The sequence below is a fragment of the Nipponia nippon genome, unplaced genomic scaffold (assembly GCF_047370975.1).
Source record: "Nipponia nippon isolate SJK-2023a ecotype South Korea unplaced genomic scaffold, ASM4737097v1 scaffold_1, whole genome shotgun sequence".
Lineage (NCBI taxonomy): Eukaryota > Metazoa > Chordata > Aves > Pelecaniformes > Threskiornithidae > Nipponia > Nipponia nippon.
In genome coordinates, this window is record NW_028262290.1 from 87,158,268 (window position 1) to 87,168,853 (window position 10,586).

Genomic DNA, 10,586 nt, shown 5'->3' on the forward strand with positions numbered 1-10,586 from the left:
AACAGGAAGCAGACGGTTAAGGTACTGCTTAAAGGGAACCCCGTGCAGACCCAAGCCTGCGAAAGAAGATGTCGGCCAGGGACTGCTGGTGGCAGCTGTGAGGGAGCTGGGACACGTTTAGGCCGAGGTCACCCTGCCCAGTGCTCAGAAGCTGCCTCTGAGCCCCAGGGCCGCCCCACTGGCCCAGCCCCCTCGCCTCATTGCTTCTCCTGAACACGCAAGTGCTACTCGGCAGCAGTAATGATACATTTGTTTCGTAAGTGGCACTAGTGTCCTAAGAGCCACTGATGTAACAAAAAGGTGGCTGCAAACAGCTTGGAGGGGCCTCCATAAGGCCAAACGAGAGCGGTGGGAGTGCACTGACAAATGGCCCAGCTCTTCTTTTGCCAAGCACTGGGGTCCTCCTTTGGCACCCACCGCTCTCTTTACAGGCTTTGGGGCAAATACGCTCCTTTCATTCATGCTAAGATGGAAATTTTTTAACGCAGGAGGAGAGGAGACCCCAGTGTAAATGGCAGAACAAACCCAGCTGTGGCTGTTTCCTACATGATGATGTGTTTGGGACCAAAGTGTTGTGCAGGAAGAAGAAAAAGTGTCAGAATTGCAAACAAAAGCTGTTTTCCTGCTGACTCTCTTCCTGCACAAATTATTATGCTAAAGTTCTTGCTGCTTATTTTCTACTTCATTTCTGCATGAATAAAGGATGCTCTGTACACATTCTCAGGAGTATTTTAGAGGAAGGCAGCTTGATAATGTTTAACGCAGTGGATTTCTAGGAGTGCCTCATTAGAAAGAGGAATACTAATTCTATATTAAAAATTAATTTACTTCTGTTTGACTTAAAACTCAGGGTAAATACAGTCACAGATTTTTCTCTTGAGGCACAACAGAAGTTAAATCATTACTGAACAAATTTAGTGTGATTCAACTTACTGCCAGCCCCTTATGGTAGCCCGCAGTTTGAGTTGTTATTAAATGATCAGATGGTTTTCAATGATCAGCACCATCTTTTTTTTCTTTCTTTACAACTGACAGCTCATTTTCAGACTTATTTTAGGAGGCCCAAGATGAAAACAGAACATAAAACTGAGAGGATTATTATAATTGCAGAAAACAGTAGGCTTTCTCTTTTTTTGTTTATTAATTAGATAGTGACAAAAGACAAGAGTAACAGGGAGGGGAAGCATTTTTAGTTAGGATGTAGAGATCTTCAGTTTCCTAGACATGGAAGTCTGATGCCATTTCAGCCAAGCTAGCTTATCCCTCTACACTTGCAGCACCTGCTCTTGAAAGCCAGTGGTCAGATGTGTCAGCTGCCTTCACGTCTTTGAAAGATCATGAGACAAGTCAGGAAAATTAACTCCATCTTTGGTTTTCATTCAGTGAAGAAGAAAAAGTGAATTGGCATTACTGAATTCCTCTTGAAGTGTGTGGTGGAGCATGTGAGATCCTTAAGAAAAGTGGTTATAACCAAGACAGGAGAAAAAAATTAATTGTAACTGTATAAAAAGGTTATGTCATGTAGTTTATGTGGGCAAGTACATCTCTTATCTTACTCAGTCATGTTTGCCAGTATCAAAGTTATATAGGCTTTGAAAAGCCAAACACTCATTTACATCTCCCTCTTTTGCAAATTGAAAACTATACAACAGCTTATAGTGATAAATCACATTCAACTTCATGAACTGTTTTAACCATTATATATAGAACTGTGATATAGATTTTGACACTCGTATTCACTTCTGAAGAAGTGCTTCATTCTCTGCCATAGCTGCTGCTATCTCGTCATTATTGTAAAAGCGTAAAGTCCTTTATTGCCAAAGTACACCAAGATTACCTTTGCAAGTTGCATCGCTAATTCCCTTCTGAGGTAATAAGCTGCAACTGTCTCCTGTAACAAGTTGCATGTGATATATAAAAGCAACAACTAATCACACAGTTTAGCAGTCTGAGCTCACAAAAGGCTTTCATTCACATAAACTTTTGTCTTCAGGTTTTGTTAACCTACTTTTCCTTTTGTTCAGCTTTCACAAATTTTTATAGGCATTCAGATCACTTCTCTTTTCCCTATTGAAGTTCTGACTAAATTCAGAAACTGAAATCTTAGTTACATTCAGGTGGTGTTGGTTAATGTTTAGTAGATGCTGATCTCAAATTCAGAGGTAAAAATGGAATTGTTCTAGATTCTACATTCTTGTATTTTAAATATCTTGTCTCCATTCCCAAGAATGAACTCCATATTTGCTTGAAAACACCTGCAACAGCATAGGGAAATACATAACTTTTCATCCTGGTCCCCTGACATGGGACCCAATTTAAATCCCCCAAGGGGCTCTCCCCACTCTGCCCACAGCCCAGACCCCCGTTTGAGCCCTGTGGGGCTGTGGGCCCAGCCCAGCTCCCAACACCCCTGCTTTCAGCCCCACAGAGCTGAACCCACCTGCAGACTCACATCCTGGCTTTTCTTTTCAAAGTCATGCCTAGCAGAGTGCAATACAACCAAACTTGGACTAGAAAACCTCCTTCCCTCCACAGGGACACTGTAATACCACCAGAATACTGTCTACCACAAGACCTCCTCTGTAGTACTGCAATGTTACTAAACCCCTATCTGGACTAAAGACCGGAGTTTGGGGTCAACAAACCCATGATTCTTGAGCTTCCATGTGGTAGCCCATAGGCCAAACACAAAACTGCTTCACCACTGCAAGAACTACAATGGTTGTTGCAAGGGTAAAATAACGTACACTGCAATTTGATAGGCAGGAGTTATAGCCAAGCGGGGTAGGAAAGTTGCTACCTATGGAACTCATCTGAAAATGCATTTTATTGAGTACCTGTCAGTAACTCTTCTGGCTCACTCTTGCCTTGCAGTTCCGCACAATGCCTCTTCTTTCGTCTCCGCTAGCTGCTGCCACAAAAGGACACAGTTAGAACAGACAAGCACCAGCTCCTCTGCCTGAAGGACAGAGGCACACCGACCATCCCCACACCACTGCTGGCCACCGGTCAAATGCCTACCCAACGCCACCCTGCCCCCAACAAAATCCTCCCAGCTCAGCTTTCCTCACCCGTCACTTGGCACAGCAGAGCTCCAGCTGGTGCTAGAGATGGGCTCAGAGGCGGGCACCCTGGACAAATGGAGGTGGGAATGCAAAGCTGCGGCCACAGAGGCTGCACCCCTGCTGACAGGGGGCTTGAGCCACTGCCTGGACTGCAAAGTGTCCAGGACTCCATAACACTGGTTGGGCCCCAAGTTACAGGACACCCCTGGTCCCAAAGGCCAAGGGAGGCTCCTTCTTTCTCTCCCATGTGGGGGCACCCTGACCTGCACCCCACTAATGGGATGGTCACAAGCTGCCAGCTGAGCACAAAGGCTCCCAGACCCACAGCCTGATTACAAGCAGGTCAACAACCAGGGAGCCGAAGAGCTCAGCCTTCCCCCCCACACCAGCATGAACAACTCTCAGCAACCAGGCAGTGGGGAGCAGTAGGGCCAAAGGCCAGGGGGCTGGGACCCTAGCCCCAATGACAGGGAGGGCATGCCCTGCCTCGCCTCACCCATCTCAGCCCCATGCCCCCGATAGGCCAAGGCCAGAGATTACAGGGGGTTTCTTCAAGCACCTCCTGCTGAGCGAGGCAGCCCAGGGCAGGGACACGTACAGCCCTGCTTACAGGGTGCTCCCCTGCCACTCTCTTGGCACTCCCAGGAAGCCCCACAGAGGAGCAGGAGGCTCCGGCGTACACCCCAGTTATGGGCTGGCCTTCCTGGCTGCAGCACACCTCCTCTTTCTTCAGGAACCCTGGGAGCCACCTTGACCCCAGCTGCAGGGAGGTGTCCCAATCCAAAGTCAGGGGAGGTTTCGATACGATCCCAAGGATGAGATTAAGATGCAAACGAGGTCAAATGCCGTACAACCTTTTCACTTTATTTTGGTGAACGAAGGGGTGAGGACTGGGTAGGAAGACGGGGGGGGGGGGGGGGGGGGGGAAGAAAGAGGGAAAAGGAGAGAAAAAAAGAGACAAAGAGCGTGCTCAGGCAGGTGAGAAGAGAGCCACGTAGGGGAACTAGGTACTGCCACTCTGAGTCCAGCGTTGTCCCATCGATCAAAGGTCCAGTTGGTCCAGTCTCTGTGTCCGTAGGAGCAGCTTCCAAGGAGTGCGCGGGGTAGGACGAGAAGAGAAAGAGGACCTCAAAAGGCGCACGCGGTCCTTTTATAGGGCCATGCACATGCGCAGAATGGATCTGCATACATGCAGTTTGCGCTTCTGCTTTTCGCACCCTGATGTCTGCACAGGAGTGCGTGCAGTTCATGGTCCCGCCTTTCGTGTCCTGGTCTCTGCATGGGCATCCTGTGGCAGTTTCGTCGGGGGCTGGATGTCGAAACCAGAAGATGGCGGTAGAACGGCAATGTCAAGACAATTCTGGTTCCATAACAGTCCTCGACAGGAGGTCACTCCAGCCAAAACGAGTGTCAAAGGTGGGGCTGTGCCCTCTCTCCAGCACAGCACTTCCTCAGCCTGCACCCTCTAAAGGGCCAGGGAGGGCTCATTCTTGCTGCCTGGCTAAAGCAGCCATCTGCAGCCCTGCAGCCTCCCCAGCCCTGCTTACAGGGAGGGCAGTCAGCTCCTGGGGAGAGAGGGCTCCACAGCTCAGGACACACACCCAGAGAACAGGGCTGTCACGCTGGCAGCTTGCCAGCAGGGCAGGTGGCCACACAGACAGACAGGGACCAAGGTCCTGACTACAGGCAGGTCACCTCGGCTGCACTACTACCAAGTGGCTTCACTCCATCCAGAGAAAGCAGGGGCAAGCCCAGACTCTCCCTCCACTCACTGGCTGAGAGGGGACCCCCCTGTTGCTGCACAGAGCCCTTGCTCTTGTGGGAAACTCAAGCTAAGTTGCAGCAAGTTTAAGATGCCTAAAGGACAAACCACCCCAACAAGGACAACAACATAGACAACAACAGGGACAAACACGACTTTCCAGAGGAGAAAGAGCTCTGTGCAGCCAACCTCTGGGGACCAAGACCTAGCCATGAGTTGGAAAGGAGAGCCTCAGACCTTCCCCCCAGGCAGCATGGAGGCCAGAGCACTCAAAATGCCATGTGGCTTCATGGGTAGCCAAAGGCCCTGACACACCCCGACTACAGGGGTCATGCTGGCCAGGCTGCCAGCAGGCAGAAAGATGCCACCGCCACAGCTGGAGGAGTGGCAGGGAAATTGCCCTCCTCTGCTTGCAGGATGGGCTTGGGGTCCAGAGAGCTCCATTTCCCCCTTGAGTGCAGAGATCGTACCTCTCAGTTTCCCTCTTTACAGGGCTGTCACTCTCCCCAGGCAGCCAGAGGAGCAACGCGGCAAAAGGCCAACACAAGCAAAGACCCAAACCGTGGTTACAGGGAGGTCACCCATCGCAAAGCAAGCCAGGGCACAAAGGTGCCAGTGGTGCTCTGCGGTAACCCCAGCCTTGAGAGCAGGGAGGTTCCTTTGCCCAGGGCACCTTTCTCTTGCCCTCTCCTCAGGCCTCTCCACTCCTCTTCTGGCTCACTCTTGCTGCACAGGTCTACATGATGCCTCTTCTCCACCAGCTGCTGCCAAAGGAGGACACAGTTAGAACTGACAAGTGCCAACTCCTTACCATTACACCCAGGAAGCACTGACTTTTGGAGCACCACTGCATCAGTCAGGCCTGCGTCTTCCCTGCAGCATGTTTCAAGTGTAATTTTCCATCCCGGCATCCTCCTCATCTTTTTTCCCCAGTGTCACTCTTGCTTCCTGCCCCTTAGCCCGTTACTGCACAAGAACCTCTTGCTCAACTCACCAGGAAGTTCTGGTGATTCTTTTCTGCCTTCCTCTGTAGACAATGTGTCCATGCTTTTCTCTTGAACCTGCATTTCAGAACTGTAAATTAAGTAAAATGCCATAGCTTTCTTAAATTCAATCAATCCCTACAAGGATTCTTTTCCCCCCCCTCCCCCATTAAAAACCCCTCTCCATGACCCTCTGTTCATTTCTCCTGCACCTTAATGCCTAGAGCCAGAGCAACCTCACAAAGACAGCTTGTTTAGCATGGCCTCCTTAAAGCGTCATCCTTTCCACCTCTTGCAACATCACTGCTAATGTATTCCCTAATGTACCTCAGATTTCACTCTCAAAAATGCTCCCCCAATCCTAAGTAACCTCAACACTGCTCTCATCAGTGATAGTGCTCTCCCCTGGCGCTTGCTCAGCTCCTTCAGTTACCTCAAACTTTCTCCTCCAAAACACTGATTCCCCTCTTCAGAAACCTAAGCCTTTCTCTCCAAAATGCTTACCCTGTGCCCTCTGATGTACCACATATATTCCTTAAAAACTGTCCCCTCTCAGTTACTTCAGCTTTCCTCTCTAAAACATATCCTCTGTCCCTTTACAATACCTCAGACTTTTCCAAAAATCTTCTCAATCTCTCCCATTACCTCAGATTTCCTCCCCGCAAAAATGCTCATTTTGTCACTTCAAGTACTTCATATTTTCCCCCCAAAATGTCACCTCTGTCCCCTCTACATTTCCTCAGCTTTTTCCTCAAAAAGCTCACTTTGTTCTAAGTTACCTCGGCTTTTCCCTCAAGAAATGTTTCATTTTGTCATCTCTGAGTTACTCCAGCTTTCCCCCAAAAACATCACCTGTCCCCTCTTAAGTTGCCTCAGCTTTTCCCTCAAAAAAGATCATTTTGTCTCCTCTAATTTACCTCAGCTTTCTCCAAAATTGTCCCCTGTAATTTACCTCAGGTTTCACCCCCAAATGTGACCTGTCACCTCTAAGTTATCTCAGCTTTTCCCCCCCAAACATCACCTCTCTCTCCCCAAGTTACCTCAGCTTTTCCCTCAAAACCAGCTCATTTTCCCCTCTAAGATCTTAGCTTTCCCCAAAATTGTCCCCTCCAATTTACCAGATTTTCCCCAGAAAAGTCACTTATGTCCCCTCTAAGTTACCTCAGCTTTTCCCTCAAAAATGCTTGTTTTGTCCTGAGTTACCCCAGCTTCCCCCCCCACCCCTGAAAAAGTCACCTCTATTCCATCTAATTTACCTCAGCTTTTCCCCCAAAAACATTACCTCTCCCATCTAAATTACCTAGGCTTTTCCCTCAAAAATGCTCATTTTGTCATTTCCAAGTCACCCCAGCTTTTCCCCCAAAACCATCACCTCTCTCCCCTCTAAATTACCTCAGCTTTTCCCCAAAAAATCCCCCTGAAAACCTGTGCTTTCCTCTGAGATAACTGCATAGTCCCTGCCCAGTACTCCCCCTCTGTAATAGCCCTGCCTCTGCCCCAGGGTGACTCCAAGGTTTATTACAAAACCCCACAAAAGGCACCCTACCGCAGGTGCTCACTTCAGCCCCATGGCTTCTTCTCGCTTAAGACCCAGCTCCAGCTGGGAGATGTCATGGTGCTGCATGGGGAGAGCAGGGCACCCCCAGCTGCCCTCACTGACAGATGGGGACACCCAAACCCCCCATCACTGATAAATGGGGCACACACAGCCTCCCTCAGGGAGATACAGAGACCCTCAGGAACACTCAAACACCATCACCCACGTGACAGACGGGGCACCCAAACCCCTCCTTTGCCAAATAAAGCACCCACAGCCCTCTTAAGTTAAGGGCCACCTCTCAGTCCCCTTAAGAGATACATGGGGCACCCTCAGGCACCCCCCAAGTGACACTCAGGGCACTCTCAGGCACCCTTTAGTAAAACACAAAGCACCCCAAGGACCCCCCCAAGTGACAGGTGGGGCACTCTCACCACCACCCCCCACCTCTCCCAGTGATGCTCAGGGTACCCACAGACACTTCCTCCCCCCACCAATATGTGAAGCACCCACAGGTCCCTTCAGAAACAAACAGGGGACCCAAAAATCCCCTCAGTGACATTCAGGACACCCCCACCCCCCACTTGGCAAAACACAAAGCACCCTCAGACCCCCTCAGGGGAGTCTGGGCTCCTCTGAGCTCATTTTAAGACAAGAGGCCCTCTCCTTCCCTTTCATTTTCTTTTTTATTTTTTTTTTTTTTATTCAAAATGAGCATTTGATGCTCTGATGTGATTTTCCAAAGTTCAGCCACTTAAGCTGATTTTTACGTAAACACACCCATTTTAATTTTTCTGCATTTGTGCTGCTGCTTCCCAGGCCAAGTACTCTGGCAGTATTGCTCCTCTGCCAGCACCAGCTCCAAAGGCAGTGGACTGTTTTACACAGGAATGAGTAGCTGGGAAAAGCTACAAAGATGAAGGAAATAAGGCTGTTCCCTGAACATTTTTAAGCATTTATTTCATAGATTTTGCTGATCTTTCCAGCTGCTATTGTTAGTAGGAAAGTGTACATTTTTCCTTAATCTGGGTCAGATTAGGTGATCCCCCTGGGGTCCCACCTGCTCCCAGGCTACTGCTGCAGGCATGCTGCAGGGTGGGGAACAATGCCAAAAACAAGACCTAGCAGCCCTGAGCCAGCAAAGGCACCAGGGCTAAGTAATCTCCCCCTCCAAAACATACACAGGACCCTTTTATAACTCAGGGTTGGCTGCCAGGCATGCCCTTTAGCTTGTTTAGTAGTTACAGGAGGGAGAACTTCCTCTGAGTCTTGAGTCAGAGTGGACTTTAAGTATCTGGGTGGCATTAAGACCCCCACCCTCCCCCTCTTAGCACAGCAGGCAGGAAACAGGATTGCACTGAGGCTTTGAAGACCCAACTGCCAGGAGCAGGCAAAGGGCAGAGCAGAATGATAATTGCAGCCTCATAGGTGAGGTGGCAAGCAATCCAGAGACCTCAGCTCCAGGCTGCATCTGGCCTACACAAAACCAAAGCAAACTGCTACCACAGGCTTAACTACCCAATCAGTACCTCAGTGCTACAAAGTGTCTCCTCCCACCAATCCACCCAGTCTCCTGCCCAATACCTGCATCTACCTGTTTCTCTCTGAAGCACTAATCCTGAGCACACTGAAGACCCTTCTAACACCTCTCAGCTCCTCCACATCACGCTGCAGCATAAGCAAAAATCCCCTCCTTGTCTCCTGGGAAGTTACTTATAGGCATCCTAGCTGCCTTCGTGAGGTATCCAGGTGGGAGCCCTCATTGCAAACACCTGAGGGGCAATTCACACAGGTGCAGCCCAGCCTGATTTCTTGAGGAAATCCATTGACCCTTGCATGTATATCATCCTGGAGCTGAAATCTAAACAAAATATTTTAGACCCGTTCCATGCAAAAGCATTGTCCCTGTAGTGCATATGATGAGGAAATTGATTGCTATTTTGCAATTGTATCCTTAATGTTTTTAGAAACCCAGCTTATGAAGAAGCTCCTCTTTTCTGCCCTTCCTGTGCAACAGTAGGAAAACAATGTGGAAAAAATGATGTATGCTGTCTTTTCCCTGCTCTGCTTCTCACATGTACATCTTTCCTCTCCCTGAAGTCAGATTTGTATCTTTCATTCCTTTGAAATTCCTGGGTGGAAAGACCTGGCCAGCCTGATTACCACAATATTCCCCTAGAGTGAGGAAGCTGAGCCTTCTGAAATATCCAAAGTCCTAAAATAAGTTTATAAATCATGAGATCATAAAATAAATGCAAGAAATTGCTATTTAAGTTCACCTGCTGGCTTGGAAACCTTTTTAACAAGCATGTTTTTCAGCTTTTTATTGCAAGGGCCATGTCAGTCAAAACAGGTTCTCTGCTATGTGAGTGGCTGAGCATGTGTGATGAGCCAGTTGTAACATGACACGTGTCATCTTACTCTTTCCACAGGACAGATTTTATTCATGTTGTGAATCTCTGTCTTGAAGAGACTCAGATTTCAGCCAAAATGAGCATTGGGCAAGATACTCTGAGAGCAATCTTTAGCAGTAGGACCACCAGCTAGGCTAAGGGGAATAGCAGAGAAAACATATTCCTCAAAATACATGTCACTGGAGTGACATGCGCCACTGTCACCCAGGGGAAACACATCTGGTTTTGTGCAAGAGAGCATTTGCTTTCTTGCTTAATGTCAGTGTTTACTTTGCTTTGGCAATGCCTGTTTAATGGTAAGTCTGGAGCTCAGCAGAGAGGTGAGGTCTCCAAGACCAGCTCTGTGAGCTCGAGCTGGGGAGGCTGGTCCTGGAACTAACGTTTTCTTTGCTTTCTCTGGGAAGACTCTCTCTAGGGGTGGGAGCAGTGAAGGGAAAGTGCCTGGACTCTGGGATTCCCACACGTATTTGCAGACACACTTGACTTCGGTGGGATGCCAAAGCACCCAGTTCCTACTCTTGTATGTTTTTCCTCACTCTCTCTCCCTCTGCAATAAATCACTGTTTATAGGTGACTTGGTTTTGGCTGGGATAGAGTTAATTTTCTTCTTAGTAGCTGGTATAGTGCTGTGTTTTGGATTTAGGATGAGAATAATGTTGATAACACGCTGATGTTTTAGTTGTTGCTAAGCAGTACTTACACTAGTCAAGGACTTTTCAGCTTCCTCTGCCCTGCCAGTGAGAACATGTGAGGGGGCACAGCCAGGACAGCTGACCCAGACTGGCCAAAGGGATATTCCATACCATGTGATGTCATGCCCAGTAT

At 48.6% G+C, this 10,586-nt stretch overlaps 1 long non-coding RNA gene across 1 annotated transcript; it reads right to left on the bottom strand.

Moving 5' to 3' along the window:
- Positions 1 to 4,003: 4,003 nt before the first annotated feature.
- LOC148057452 (uncharacterized) lies at positions 4,004 to 9,009 on the bottom strand. Its single transcript, XR_015699809.1, has 3 exons — positions 8,942 to 9,009; positions 5,822 to 5,901; positions 4,004 to 5,588 (listed from the first exon to the last, which is right to left on the bottom strand). It is a non-coding gene; the product is annotated as an uncharacterized LOC148057452 (long non-coding RNA).
- Positions 9,010 to 10,586: the final 1,577 nt, after the last annotated feature.